The sequence below is a fragment of the Coturnix japonica genome, chromosome 5, assembly GCF_001577835.2.
Source record: "Coturnix japonica isolate 7356 chromosome 5, Coturnix japonica 2.1, whole genome shotgun sequence".
Taxonomy (NCBI): domain Eukaryota; kingdom Metazoa; phylum Chordata; class Aves; order Galliformes; family Phasianidae; genus Coturnix; species Coturnix japonica.
The window spans coordinates 7280513-7295800 of NC_029520.1; the positions used below are offsets into that span (position 1 = coordinate 7280513).

The 15288-nt window shown below is 42.7% G+C and overlaps 1 long non-coding RNA gene across 1 annotated transcript in view; it reads right to left on the reverse strand.

Annotated features, from left to right (window-relative positions):
* Window positions 1-4501: 4501 nt before the first annotated feature.
* The window catches only part of LOC107314431, a 301532-nt gene continuing 290745 nt past the window's right edge, over window positions 4502-15288 (reverse strand). The window contains exon 15 of the long non-coding RNA XR_004307622.1: window positions 4502-12650. This is a non-coding gene — a long non-coding RNA (uncharacterized LOC107314431). The remainder of the gene's footprint in view (window positions 12651-15288) is intronic.

The window sequence follows — 15288 nt, forward strand, 5'->3', positions numbered from 1 at the left end:
TTTGCACCAATATGATGTAAGCTCTTGCTCCGTTACATTGGTAAACAGACCAGCTTAGCTTTGTGGCTGGGTTCTTGCAGTAAAGCCAGGATCCTGGAGGAGGGATTGGAGAGGTTGTTCCCATCCTCCCACAGGGATCTGAATGCACAAACTCTTGGCCACTTTGTCCTTGCTGGCTGTGTTCAGCAGGATGAGCAGTCATGTCCCTGGCTGGTGTCCCTCGTGCCACCATGTGTACTGCTGGGAGAGGTCATAATTCATGCCCTCCCCTGAGGGTCTGCAAGTTTAATATCCTTAAGGAACATGTAATCCGTGCATACAATGCTGTGCACTGATGCCATTCTGATTTCTTAGCTCCCTGTAGGAATATGGATTTGAATCCATGTATTTGACTCCAGGTAGATGTTAGAATATCGTGCGATTTTCTCCTTGGGCTGATCTGATCTTAGTCCACGGATTCAGGGCAATGAAGTTAGACAGAATGATAGCAAAATGGGTGCTGGAGCCTTTGGTAGGAATGCCTACTGTTCTTCTTCAATTAAAAGCATATGATTAATCACTTGATTGATTACATTACACTTTAATTAAGATTATAAGTGCTGAAGAACTGGGACTTTGCTTTAGTTTTCCTTTGTTATCTCTTCACCAAGGCTCTGCAAGTGTGACTTGCAGAACACTTCATCTGCCTAGGTCCATAATTTGCAGCCTGTGTTGGACATAAAAGGTCTTACATTGATTCCCCCTTACTACAATTGTTCCCACCCCTCTATCAGGGGGCTGAGGTCACATTCTTCCTTGCTAGTGCTTCCACAGCTGGATCCATTTTAACAAAAAGCAAAAATGTGGGTGAAAATGCATTGATTTCATTTATATCAAAAAAAGTTACCTTCCTTTACTCTGGACTAATTCCATAGGTTTACCTGGAGCTCTCATAGAGACACTTGTAGGAACTTCCACAGAAAGCTGCTGATGCAGCCTAGGCAGCTGCCACCAGTGGTTTACAGCTACTTTCCTCCTGAGGTATTTGTTCTCCACCTACCCAAATCCTACATTGGATCCAGTCCTCAGTAACTGGTATGCTACTGTAGTGAGTGCATCAGTGCTGAAACCCACCTGAAATCTAAGCTGAAGCACTTTCATAAGCCAATCGCTTCCTGGCAGGAGTCAGTCCCCAGCCAGAGCAGGCTGAGACCTTTGATGCTATCAGTATGGAGATAAGGAGTAGAGTGGCCAGGCCAGCTGTTGGCTTTAACTGCATGCCTGGTAGCCAGCCCTTAAGGCTACTCACAATGCTCTCAGGAAACACTTTTTAACATTTAGTTCAAGTGCAGACAGGCATTGGAGTTGGGTAAGGATGAGGCCACAGGTCTGTTACACCACTTTCGGGTCAAGTTTAGTATGTGGTCTCTGCCAGATTTCAGCCACACAACCCAGAAATTGGGCTGGAAATGCCACTCAGACACAGGCACTGGTACTCCCGTACTTTCTTCAGAAAGCAGGGTCCTGGCCTCAGGATGGATCCTTCCTGCTCTTTCACATTTAACAGGCTGACACATTTAACAAGCCCTTTGCAGGAGCCATCCCAGTTCTTCTTTGGAAGTCCTCTGCCCCCTTACTCCAGCTGGCTGAGCCTCACGCATGGTGGTTATCTCATCTCAGCTAAGTGTTTCAGATGCAATTGCACATGGGTATGCAGCTTCAGACTGGTTTAAATAATACGTAATAATAGTAATGATACTGATAATAATACCTGATGTTATAGACGAGAAAAATAAAACTATTGTCTCAAAATGTACCTGATGATCAGCACAATGGTGTTACGTACTTGGAAGAGGGGGAATGGAAATTACTTCACACATTTTCCCTCCCATGAGCCTTGTCTAGCCTGCAGGTTACATCGGGGAGACGGAAGCATCTGCCTGAGAAATGTGGCATGAGCTCAGGTCGGGGCAACAGGCTGCCTCCCACACAGCCCATTCAAAAGCACTATCAGATGGAAAGGGGTTACAGACATAGCGTAGTGTATCAGTCTGTGTAGTATCTTTGCAATGGTTTCCCACAGCACTTTGCAGCTTGTTTAAGTATCATGATTAACCCAGTAGGCTCTGCAAGAATGTCTTACAATCGCTGGAAATACAAGAAGCAACCTCAAGGACCAGAGCAGACGACAAACTTAACAATGGAGAATCAGCCCATATTTATTGCCTCTCCTGAAAGATGCCCGCAACTGCCTGGGTTCCAAAGTATTGAAAGTTTATCCCAAATATTATTGTTTGAGACTTTTCAGCAGCACAAACGTTGATTATTGCAGTGTGTTGGATGAAACGTTGCAAAGCCGCAAGGTTTCTCACTGAGCACAGAAGAATCGGTTATCTGTCTGATTCTGAGTGGAAAAGACCTGATCGTGAACTGAATGTAGTGAGATCTACCGGTTGAGTCTTTCTTCAGATACTGACAGCTGGCAAATGTCTTCTCTGTGTGCCAGCTTGGCAAGACAGTCAAACAGAGAAAACCAGTGATCTTCATAACGCTTTTCAGCTCCTTCTCACCGTTCATCTTTGCTTATGTGCTCTTTGGAAATTGCTAATGGATTTGCCAATCTTGCAAGCAAGGTTCAACCTTGCAAGTTTCTCACCCTGTTATCAAGATCAATGGTTTCCTCCAGCTCTAATTGCAAAACACTTCCTTTATCATGAAAATGTGAAATTTCCATAAATAGCTTCCCCAAGGGCTAAGTAGGTGCTAAACAAAAAAACAAAAACAAAGGGAGAGGAAATACAATGAAAATAAATAACTTGAATGCAAAGCCATACCAAAGCCTGGATTGTCTCAGGAGGAGAGTTTGGGAGGCACTGAGCACCTTGAGAGCTGATCTGGGCGCTGATAAAGCTCAGCATGGAAGTGCCAAAGCATCCTACAAGCTCACTCAAAGCAGCCTGTCAGCTTTTCTTGGGTCAGACAGTGACAAAGTCCATAGCTGATTCAAGGTGGTATTAAAGCATCGGTTTTAGTTGTAGAGATGAAGGAAGGACAAACTGGCAGATGACAGATAGCAAAAGTATATCTGAGGTGAAATTTCTCGGTACTTAAATGCTGGTAAACTAAATGGTGCCTTTCTACTACTTAACTCCCCTAAATCCAGAATAGTTTACTGTGCAGGTCTCTGTAATGCCATAGAAACCTGACATGTGGTATGCCAGCAGTGAAGTAATATTGACAGACAAATACGACTATTGTATTCATAAACGTTCACTTTACAAAGCTAAGCACGTTGTAGCAAAATATCCTTAATGCTAGCATGATAGACTGCAATGTAATCATTGTCCTGGGTGAATTGAGAACACAAACAAAAATAGATTAGCTAACAACTAAATTGTATTTATCTTGCTTGACAGGGCTGGTTCAGTGATGAGTCATTCTCAGATCTAATACCACCGCCATCTCCAGTGTTGTTGGTAATTGTTACTGCTGAGAGAAAAGGCTGTGACAGTCTGAAGAAGCAAAGGAGCACTAGTTTGCCTAGCGTGGGAGTGCTCAGCATTAGCCTGCCTGAGCCCCAGCAGAGGCAATACACCAATTAGCTGCATACTTCCTTGAACCGTGCAGCCAGGGGCTCAGCCAGCTGGGACTGTGGCAGAATCTCATGGTGCTTTTAGGAGGGCAGAGTTGTTCTTCCAGGCAGGACTGTGGCTGAGGGCCTGACATATCTCCCATATAAGCTGCCTCATCCACGTGCTGTTGCTGCTCAGTGCAGGCAGGGGCGAGAAGAACCATGGCCTGGAGTGCCCATGAGCTGCCACATGAGCTCTGGGAAGCCCTGGGATGCAGCCAAGTTGATAATGCTTACATGGTGAGGAGGAAATGCTGGGTGAGCTTCTCTGGGGATTAGCAGCATTCTGCACTTCTGATGGAGAGTAATTATCTTTCTGAAACAATTGTCAGATTAATTTTAAATAACAAAACTTTGCAAGGAGGTAGCCAGGTTCCAGGTGGAAACGTGCAAGGGAAAACAAATATTCACAGCAAGAACGGGCATGAAAAAGATTGGGCTTGATGCTGATCAAGTTCACATCTGCTTGAAGGCCCAGCCCAAAGAGCGGTGGGGCAGCACAGCCAAACTCAATGGGATGGCATGGCCGCCAACCCTGTACAGGTGAGACCAAACCCCAGATCACTATCGTGTTGTGGTTTTCCTTTTTGTGTATCGGCAGGGAGGAAACGTGAAAGCCATCAACTGTTTTACAAAACAAAACACCCTACCTGGGTGCTGGCAGAGGCTGCCTGCAGAAGACTGCTGCAGGACTTGGCCACAGAACCCTGCAGGTCTCAATGCAGGCTGGAGCGGGAACCACATTGCCTTGGGTTAGTTGTTGCCAGAGCGAATTGGCCTCATGGCCCCTGCACAGAGCCAGCTGGTTGCATGCGACACCAGGGCTCAGCCAGGCATGAAAATATAAAATGAGAGAATAAGTCAAACCACAACATTCTTTGGGGAGACGTTATCCCATACCACCTCAGCCTCTGTTCTTTCATCAGGATCAATTACTTAGTTTTTCTTTGTGCGCACGATGATGCTTTCATGAAAAACAAGCCTATGGAAATACTGAATACCAGTAGGTCAGAAGAAGTGAAGGATGCAAAACTGCAGTTTTCCCATGGCCTGAAAATGACTCCCTCCCTGGCTTAGGGCAGCCACAGGTATGCTGTTAATTTTAAGTCCTCTAGCCAGAAGGCTATAAAATGTCTTTTCATCTTACGTTACATAAGTATCCAACAAATAAGAAGACTGTTATTACAAAGGCAACCACACTATAAAAAAAGGTTTCATTTACTCTGAAAACCTGCATTAAAGACTTCTGATGTCTCTATGTAACGTTTAGGTTGCTGAGCACTTGGAGAGGAAAATCTATTGAATTCTTTTTTAAAAAGAAGTAGTAACCTAACAAGAAACTGGGATGCTACTAGGAACCACGTGATTGATCTTCAGGTTAAACACTTTGACAACATATTCTCAGAAGATGAGTTTCCTTAGACTCCCAGTGTATCAGACAGCTTTCTGGAAAGCTATGCTAATATTCAGCACCAAATGATAATTGAGCATTCTAGTGATCATTCTGAACTAAACAGAATATATGCCCATAAATCACAGAAGTGAAAACTGTGAGATGCTAAGTACATCTTAAGGTGAGAAAATGAAACCTAGGCTGAGGATGCTCAGGAATTCAGAAAGTGCTCAGGAGACACAGGAAGGGTTCCTCATACATTTCATGGTCAAATAAATAATTCTGCTTGGCTTCACTGGTTACTGGATCGTTGCTTTGTATTTTCATATGATTTTCTCCAGGAAAATAAAATTTGATTCAGTGAGAGTAAGATGAAGACAGCATGATAGTCAGGCAAAGGAGGATGCCTCTGCGAAGGGGATTCAGCAGACATTCAACACAGCTCTTAGCAACTAAAGAGTTCCTCCTGAAGTTGTATACAGTCCTTCAGCATCTTCACAGGCTGAGAGGAACTGCATATATTTAAGATATGCTCTAAGTCAGTTAACTTCTAGGCAGTAAGGAATCCTCACCTGCTCATTTCACAGGGGGGAAAAAAGAAAGCAAAAAAAAAAAACAAACCCACAACAATAGAAAACACCATGTGCGTGTTGACATCCTGCTTGTGAACCAATATTGTCACAAGCAAGAGGTTGGGAAAGAGCAGACCAATTAATGAATGTGAACTGACTTACACTAAGCTAAAATTAGGTACAATATCCTGTCTGAAGTTATTACAATTAACTAAATAAATACACCTTCTCGGTTAATTATTTTTGTAATACCCTTGTGCCTAGAGGCCACATGTGAGACTGGGAGCCATCCGCACTAAGAGCTGCGTGCACATCCAGTGGAGATGCAGCCCAATCCTGAACAGCTTGCTGCTCACATAGAGAAAAAGGACCAGAGAACAAAATCATTCTTAATTATCCATTCTACAGAAACAGCCCTAGAGAATCTGAACCATCTTGACCAATACTGCATAAGAATTATTTCAGAAGCAAAGAGAGAAGACGGGTACCCAATTTAATCTCTAGCACAAACATCTTTTACCAGAAAACTTCTCACACATGGGACAACTCTGGACTCTTGTTTCTCTACATTGCATTCATTCCTTTTCAAATGCAGCACATCATGTCATAGCTAGAACTTTTGCTTTCTCCTGGCTCCATCCAGCTCACCTGTGTGAAACACAGCTATTCTGTAATGATGAATGATGCCTCATTCGCAAAAATTCAAGGCCTCAAGGTTACATGTCCATGAACATCCAGTTTCTGTTGGCTGCTTTCAATTGGTTGAGTTCACACGTGTCCTTCCTCCAACCTAGAGATACATTACACCTCCTTTCTGTACTAATGGAAATCAGCTATACAGAGGAAACCTTTAAAGCATAATGGCAAGGGGAGTAAATGTGTTGTACATATCCAGAAATAGCCTGTTCTTTCAGGTCCAGCATAGCCTCATCTCTTGGAAATAAGCCTCAAAAACTTACTTTTCTAGCAAAGGCTTTGTCTCCAATTACTAAGCTACTGTTGTCACTATTAGCATTTCCTGAATAGTTTACACCACATACTTGTGCGCATAGGAAATAAAATCATCAAAGCAGAAATTGTGTTGCTTGCTGGCTCCTTCTGCCTGCTAAAGAAAAAAGCTTAGGCATTCACAGAAATACAGTGTGGCCGGCATGTGGTGACTTGACTCTGTTTTTAGAGACCTCCTGCAGTGACATCATCCAGCATTACAGTTTTAAAGCTTTGGCCTTTCCCTCCTCTGACACGAAGCAGGGCAATGAGCAGACAGATCTCAATGTTTCTTTTCTCTTTATCTGCTGAAAGCAAATCTCATAAGAAGACCGAATATCATGAGGTTTTCAAGTGCTGTTCCTACAACTTTAACAAAGAACCTCAAACTTCTGTACCAGACTTTGACAGATACATTCTGCAGTCCATCAGCTATACTTGTGGATTTGAGAAGGTTTGAAAATTTGGCCCAAAATAAATGGTCTGTTCTTCTTGCAATCTTAACTGTGGAGTTAGTGTAATGAATCAGCAATGACCATTTATTTTTCCAGCAGTTTAGCTATTAAATATGACTTTCTGTGAGTCCTTGAGGCTGCCTGGAGCTCCAACAAGTCAACCTCTGTGCCATCTTCCCAGCCATAAAATTGTATTCTGCTTCTTTGCCAGGCTGAATGTTCTAGGAAAAGCCTAACAGACAGATTACAGATCGATGTATAAAACAATTATTTTTCACAAATAGCCTGAAAGAAAATCTCTCTTTAAATAGCATGGATGTATAATTTGATTTCATTCTTATTTTATAGTTCTGGGATATTTGTTTACCTGAAACCCTGCAGTTTTCAGAACCATATTGTAAAGCAATAAAAAAGACCAGCAGCATTGGTAGCCTGGACATCTTCCTTTCTTAAGTTCCCTGGCTGAGAGTATGAGGAAAAAAAAAAAAAAAAAAAAGAAAGAAAGAAAAAAAACAAACACACGAGAGTCCTCTGTGTTTGGTGAATGCAAGAACCAGGTTTGTAAGCACGGAAAGAGCCTTTAGAAACACAAGTGAGGTTTTGATCCCTGGCCTCGGTGTCATCCATCTTGGAAAGCTTTCTGTTTTTATTATTTCAAACAGGTCAGCAACAGTAAGATGGGAAACCGTAGATTTGAAAACAGATGTCTCTGCAGTGCTTCACCAAAACACTGTATGATTTCAGATGGAAATTTAATATTAGATGCCTTGCACATTATCTAGCCTGTTGGGGGACGTGAACCCCCAGTCTCTGAAACAGCAGCACCCCTATATCAGCAGCTGTGCTGCTGCGCCCTATACCAGGTCATACCAGCTCCATAGCACTGCATGGTGATGCTCCATCACTAGGAAATTAATTTGGGAATAACAAGGACTCCTTCAGAGAACTTCCTTGCAGAGAAGGTTGCAGTTGTCTTGCCCGCTCTCAAAATTGAAACTATGTTTCAGTCAAAAATGCATATTCAGACTGACATCAAAGAGAAAAATGTGAGCAGGTCAAGGAGTTAAACTTCTACAGCACTCGTGATTCACATGTAGGGCTTAATAATGACTTACTGCCCACTGGCAAAAGAAAGCTGTGAATGAAGAGAGAAGTGAGGCAGGTGAACGGCATGGTGCCACCTTCAGCCAGCAATGCTGTTGAAGTCCAGCTCTTCACCTGCAGCAGCCTTCATAGAGGTGGCAGAGATGCCCCTGCACAAGGGTGTCACCCCAGGTTCCACCCAGCTTGATAGAGCCTGCACTCCCTATCACTCTTCAGAGAGCAGGTTCCTATCAGACACCTCAAGCCAGGAACATTTGGGCCCTTCTGAAAAGCTGGATCTCAGGCTAAGCATCTGAAATCCTCCTCTCATACCAGCATTTAAACCTTTAGATATCTCCAGTTAAGGTGAAGGACTGTGTCTCAAGGTATGAAGGCGGGAGGTATGTAAACCTTTTCACAGCGCCTGTATGTTCTACTACTCCTTATTTGCTTTTCTCATGGGATGATCCAACAAGGCATTACAAGCTGTTGATAAATAGATTTTCAGCCCATTTCGTTTAACCATTACCGCATTTCCATATCAAAGATTTTACGCTTGGCGTGCCCAAGCCTATTTTATTTGTAATCTTTTCTCAAATGAGAAGTTTGGAATGTTTTTTCATTATGTGTTTCATCTGCAGCGTAGTGCCTTGGTGTTATTTTTGAGATGAGATCTTTTTACTCTACCTCGAGTCATTCTACAACTCGTTGGCTTTTATTTGTTCTGGCCTCCCAATCTAACAGAATTTCTGTGTTGAAACTTGTTGCTATTTTTTTTCCAGGGATACACCGTGCGATGTTAAGCCTGTGCTGTGTATCAAAGTGCAAATATAAACTAGTTGATAGTCTCTGGTCACACCCTGGTAGGTGTGGCAGTTGGGAATTTTTCACTTTCTGGCTGGAGATCAGAATGTGCTTAGCATGGTTCCCCATCCAGCATCTTGGTCGGGAGGGGACTGGCTGCCTTCTGCATGCATGTTGTTTGAAGGGTTGGGAGCCACATATTTGTACCGCTTCCAAAAGCAGATTTTTACTTGTTTGGCTATATTTAGAGCTGCAATCTGGAGATCTGAGGGCATGATAATCCACTGCCTCACTGTCTTTCTCCTTCCTCTCCTCCTCTCTCCCTGTCACTTTGCGGGTGAAAGGATGTACCAGCGTAGCTTCAGTGTCAGCCTCCAGCATGGTGCAGAGCTGCACTACTCCAAGAGAAACTCCAAGGAGGAAGTGTGACTCAGAGAGCTGCAATTCCTTCCACGGTTTCTCCTTGTTCCAGCTGGGGAAGTAAGTTACTTCAGTATTTGTGCTGCTACAGTATAACTTGCTTCCGCCCCGCTGCTTGCAAGCCACAGCTTGTAGAACACAGAGAGAGAATGCTCTGAGCCAGAACCTGCAAAAGGGGGTTTGCTTCCTTCTGCTCCTTAGTTGCCCGTGTGAGACAGGGACCAGTCCTGCCCTAGGTGAGGTTTCTCTGCAAGCAATCACCTCAAAGCCACCTGCCTAAACTGGCCTTCCAGTCATTCTGCAAAGATGCACACCACTGGCTGTCCTGTCAGGCATCTTTCACATTAATATCACAAACAGCACACTAACTGTGAGACAACTTTATGTTGCTTTTTTCTACCTAGATTGCCCACTTTCCTGCTTCATTTTCATAGTCTTTCATACAATTAGACACTATCCCTTTCAGACTAATGCATAGCTCACTAGATACTTGTGAATTGCCTCTCAGATAATCAATTTCCCACTGACTTATTTTCCATCATAATTATTCATTATTATACTCAGAGACTGGCAAAGGATTTGCAAGCAAAAATTCTCTCACCAAAATAGAAACACTAATAAGGGTATTTGTAGGGAAACGTTCATAATCAGTATTTCTTCATTCGGAGTGCAACTGTAAGGCCCAAGAACACCAACTGGTATATGACTTATTTGCTAATGATACAAAGGACTCTTCACCTGCCTCACATATTGCTTAGCAGCAACACACTTCAGAAAACCATATAAAGTTCATAGCATTTTTTTTTTTTTTAATATGCTTCTCCATGCAGAAATGCTGCACTACAGTACGAGGAGACCTTTCATTATGGACACTTTAAAGACGTTCAGATATGACAGTCAAATGTTGTGTTAACTGAGACAGTGTCGAACAAGAATAGATGCTGAATACTTAAGTGATGCACAGGCCTGAAAACTAAAAAGGGTCAGAAAAAAAAACAACAAAAACAAACCAAGAACAAAAATCATCCATATGCACATCAACTAGATGGTCTAGGTAGGAATAAAACCACCATGTTTCTTGTCATACCCTCCAATGTCACCAGGGAGAGGTTTTCAGGAAGTATTTTGCAGTTAGAAAGGAAGAATAAGAATCAACTTGAGAAAATAAGTTCGTTCCTCACGTGGTGTTCAGCAGCACAGAAATGCACACACTCATATACACAATCATACTTCCTGACTGAGTGATAGCAGTCTCAAAAATAGTCTCTGAAAGAAGATTCAGGCTATCGGACCAGCTTCTGCTTTCAGTGGACTGCACATAGGTCTGAATCCCACTTTATGTGCAGTTTTGTGTACCAACATGTATAAAGCTCATCCTTGTGTTAGAAGCTTTGAATGGCATCTGCTAATTCAGCTGTCTGCCTGGAAAACCCTCTAGAGAGACACACACAGAAAGAGATGCACTACTCATTTGAGTCTTCACTCCTAGACTGGATATAAGTGAAGCATGCAGAACAAATGTGCAAAAGTTACTTTCATTTTGCATCAATGTATTCAGGAATCCTAAATAAGTTTAGTTAAAATGATCAGTTGAACTTCTTTGACAGTGTTGTAAGAAATCCTTATGTGGCTCATTCTTAAATGTCATCAGACAGCAGACCAATTGTGCTCGAGAGCACATTGTTGCCCCAGGTAGCAGATAACTTCCTGTGTTGAAACGATGGCTTGAGAGCGATATACTTGCAGACAAGGAAGTATCATCTTCCAGTCCTGCTGCATCTTAAAGTGATCTATGAGAACTCTTTCTAGCCTGGTGCCTGTGTTTAGTCAAGGTATTAGATGCATTCAGAATGTAATAAACTCATAAACCTTCTAAATTACATGATGCTTTGAGTTCATGCAGCCAACTAATTCAGTCAGATGCATGGCGCTAGCAATAACCAAATATACCAAATACTGTCTAGCTATGGAATAAATATGGTTAATGGTGCTTATTTATACAGACATGCAGCGGGCACTTTCACCACTTTCTATAGCGAAAATCCTGCAGCTAACGCTTAGCAATATGGGACAACATTTTTGAAGTGCAGGAATACTTTGGAATAAAAAAAAAAAACCAAAAACATTCGTATTTCACACTTTGGCACTCTGAACACATAATCCAAAAATAAGGGAACAGAACCTCCAGCAGATCAAATCACACACAGAACAGAAGGATACTGAAAATAATCCCATAAAGTCAACTCACAGGACAATGGGATTGTCCCCAGTAAGTACTGCTTCAACAACACTGGCTGGATGATTCACTGTGAACAATTCAGTGAAAATATCCATGTTTTGTATAGCCTTCCCTTTTCTTTTCTCCACGTTCCTCTTTCTCTTCCTCATCTTCTTTTTAACCTTTTCTATCTTCCACCTTCTGATGCTACACATGCAAGACCTAAGGAGCTAAATGAAAATGTACACAAGAAACAGATGACAGGACAGTTTGGCAGAATGAAGCAACCCATTACTAGGAGTACAGAAGATGGTGAAATATCAATGATCAGTATTGACATCTGACATTATTATCAGAGAAATTGTTTATTCCCTGCATTGTTTCAGTTCCTGAGAATGCCTCTTGCCTTCCACGTTGTAAAATACAGCCCAAACAAAGCACAGCTTAAAAAAGGGGGGAAAATTCTTCTCTAAGTAGGATTTAATACTGCACCCATCACTGCAGTATCTGAGAGCAAGATATTCTATTGCGGACGTGGTGCAAAGTTCATGGAATATCAAGTGTTGGTAATCTGTGCTCTGAGCCTGTGAATGTACGTGCAAATGGATCAGATCCACAGCTGGCATCTGTCTGGCTCCAGATCTGGTCCAGTAAGTTTCTAAAGAGTAGTTCAAGACAGACCATTGAAAACTTCCAAAGACAGTCCCAGAGCACATGACAGAAATGGCCAAGTGGGACAGCACAGTAGAAGAAAGAAATCCTGTGGGTTCATTTCTTTAAAGCATAGAAGTCATTAATCATTTCTATTCCTTTCCATTCGAAACAGCTGCCTGCCCACATTTGCTAAGTAACTGCTTTCCTAACCACACAGAAACTAGGCTGTGGGCCCCAGAACACTCATGCTTCCAGATATTAATAAATATTTCCCTCTTTCACTGTGTCAATGAGAGCACGTTAGCATCCTCAGCATCTGGTTTTAGTCGTGAAATAATATGTTAATGTCTCCACACTTGGTGAATTTCTTCCAAAAATCCTTCTTAGTGCTTATCTTTCAGCCGAGGCTTCAGAAGCTCAGAAGTGTGGCTTGAAAACTTCAGTGGCCTTCTACCTGTAATGCAGGACAGCATTCTGTCAAGTTAGAAGATAATCTTTGTAGTCACACTCATTTATCTTCCCATAGAACTGAGTTACGCTCCCTACTTAAGCCCTTTGCTTCAAAAAGTCCACTGTCATCCCTACAGGCTACTGCAATTAGTGAAATGCCAGCCAGCAGGTGGAGACGCATGAAAGCAATCTCAATTCATAGACAGGCTGCTTTGACATTTCATTCCCATAGCCCTGGCCAAGCACTAGAGCGGGCCAGAGCCAGAAAATATAGCTATTGGTTTCATGGAAAAGTTCAGAATTAAAATCTTGGCTGGCTGACAAACATGTGACAGAGCAGCTTCTCCAGCATGACTGCTGCACACAAAGCCGCACTGGCGAGCCGTCCCGGCAGCACCTTTCATGTACAGTGCAGGGAGGGGAGCCTGCTGCTGCCTTATTCCTGACCTCACCTCATTCACTCTGCTCAGCAGTGCTGAGCTGTCAGCATCAGCTGTGCCGAGCCATGCGAGAGGCCACGCACACTGTGCCTTGTGTACGCTCACGTTCAGCCTCATGCTGGGTGAGGGTGGGCTCTGGTGGCTCAGCATCCAGATGCGTTCCCTTCTATTTTGCTGTGAAAGTTCAGCCTGAGATGGCATGAAACAGCTTCGCTTCCTCTGTTCTGCTCCTAACTCCTCCCACCCAGTGCTTCCTCTTTCAGTGTGGAAACATCATTGTAATAGCTATTTCTGAAACATCCCTGCCAAAATCAGGAAGCACAGAGGAATACTTCAGTGCAAGGAGGGGGAAAGGTATCTTGTGAGTTATTTTGGGGGTAAGGAATTTGTTTACATTAGTTTGGGAGAAAAGCCGAAGCTAATCTTGTGCTGCCTTCAGACCAATCATAACGCTTCCAGCTCAAGTCTCTCCATACTTTAGGAACTAAACTCTCTATGCTTTTAGGGAAATGGTTTAGTGGGCACACGGGACAACAGGAACTTAGAGGTCTCCTTCAACCTTAGTGATTCTATGAACACAGGAAGCTGCAGAAGTGGGTCTGCAGAACACCACACATGAATGAAATACGCCTGTGATGGGAGCTGTGCTGGAATAAAGCATGTGCGTGGAGATTCAGGAAGAAGACTGTGTAAAATTAATAAAGCCTTGAATCATTTCAGTGTTTAAACAGCGTACAAACAAACAGCATTCATCATGGAGATACTGAAAACAGTGACTCGTCCTGCAGATTCAGACCCCTCAGCACTGAAATAATTTGTGGTGAGTTACCAGAGTTCACTTGAGTGAGAGACACTTCCAACCTCACAAGAAGAAAATCAACTTCAGCACTTCTAAAGAAATGCATTTTGCAGCTTTTCCACCCTTTTGGATTCCTCTCCTCCCCCTTCTACCTCTCTTGCACTCTTCTCCTCGGAGAGCAGAGTTTAACATGCCATTGAGGAGATAGCCCGCATGCAAAGTCCCTCAAACATAAACACACTTAAAGAACAGATTCATCACAGCATGCTTCCAAATGTGGAAACCACATTCCATCTGCACCCTTATCCAGTGGTCATTAGCTTAGATCTTGAATGGACATTACTTAAAGCGAAGATTGTAAAAACATACATACTGCTCAACAGTGATTCATCAGCTTCCAAGCTCTGCAATCAAGCTCAGAGTGACTCAGGCTGGGGACTTCTGGAATGCACTGCAGGAATTTGCTGCACTGAGTCTGCAAAGCTGCCATCAGATGGCTTCTCTGGCAATTCAGAACACTTCATTGGAGTCAGGTATCCTGCATTTGTTGTCCTTGTCAAAGTTTGTGATGACTTACAAGTGACACGTCATGATAACAAGAGGTTATTATGTTTTTTTTAGACTCCAGCCCTAATTTTCTGCTCAGGTTTGCAGCAGTAACATCAGTGACTTCTGTGCTGCCAGCCCTGCAGAGGGCTCAGCACCCACATCAGCATGTTGCTTGGGAGCTACAGATGACAATGGTCACACACACGGAGCCCACTGATAAGGCAAGTTATTACCACTATCCCTTGACCTATTTTTTAGCTTGTAAATGACTGGGCCTTAACTCTCTGCCACAAACTGAAGACAATGTTTATCAATCTATTGCACAGGACTGCCTTGAAACAGCATTTATCTGAGATGACTCACAGATGGTTCTGATAATGGATGCTTTCTCTTGTTTTCCGCAAGTGTGAAACGATGTAACTCCCTGTATGTATATAAATAAATATATGTATACACATGCAATGATTTGCTTTCACAAAATACCCTGTAGATTACTTAAATCCTTTGAGGACTGTTTTCATTTCTTTTTCATTGGTAAAAATTGCTCTTAATCAAGCTAAAGGTACTGAGGCAAGGAAAAATATTACCTGGATTACTCACTATGGAGCCACCAAAGGCATTAGGAATAACAGACAGCTTATTTTTTTTAGGGCAATTGTGTAAGGGTGCAAAAGGAGAACTGATTTCAAGCACTGAACTCTGTGGACATATGCATTAGTATATTCTCAGGCTGCTTACTCCTACATGATGCTTCAGTTCTGTTTTTTTAGCATAAGGACGATGCTTGACAGCCTTTTAAGAGAATAATGATGATAATAATAATAATAAATCTATGAATACGCACATTCTGCTGA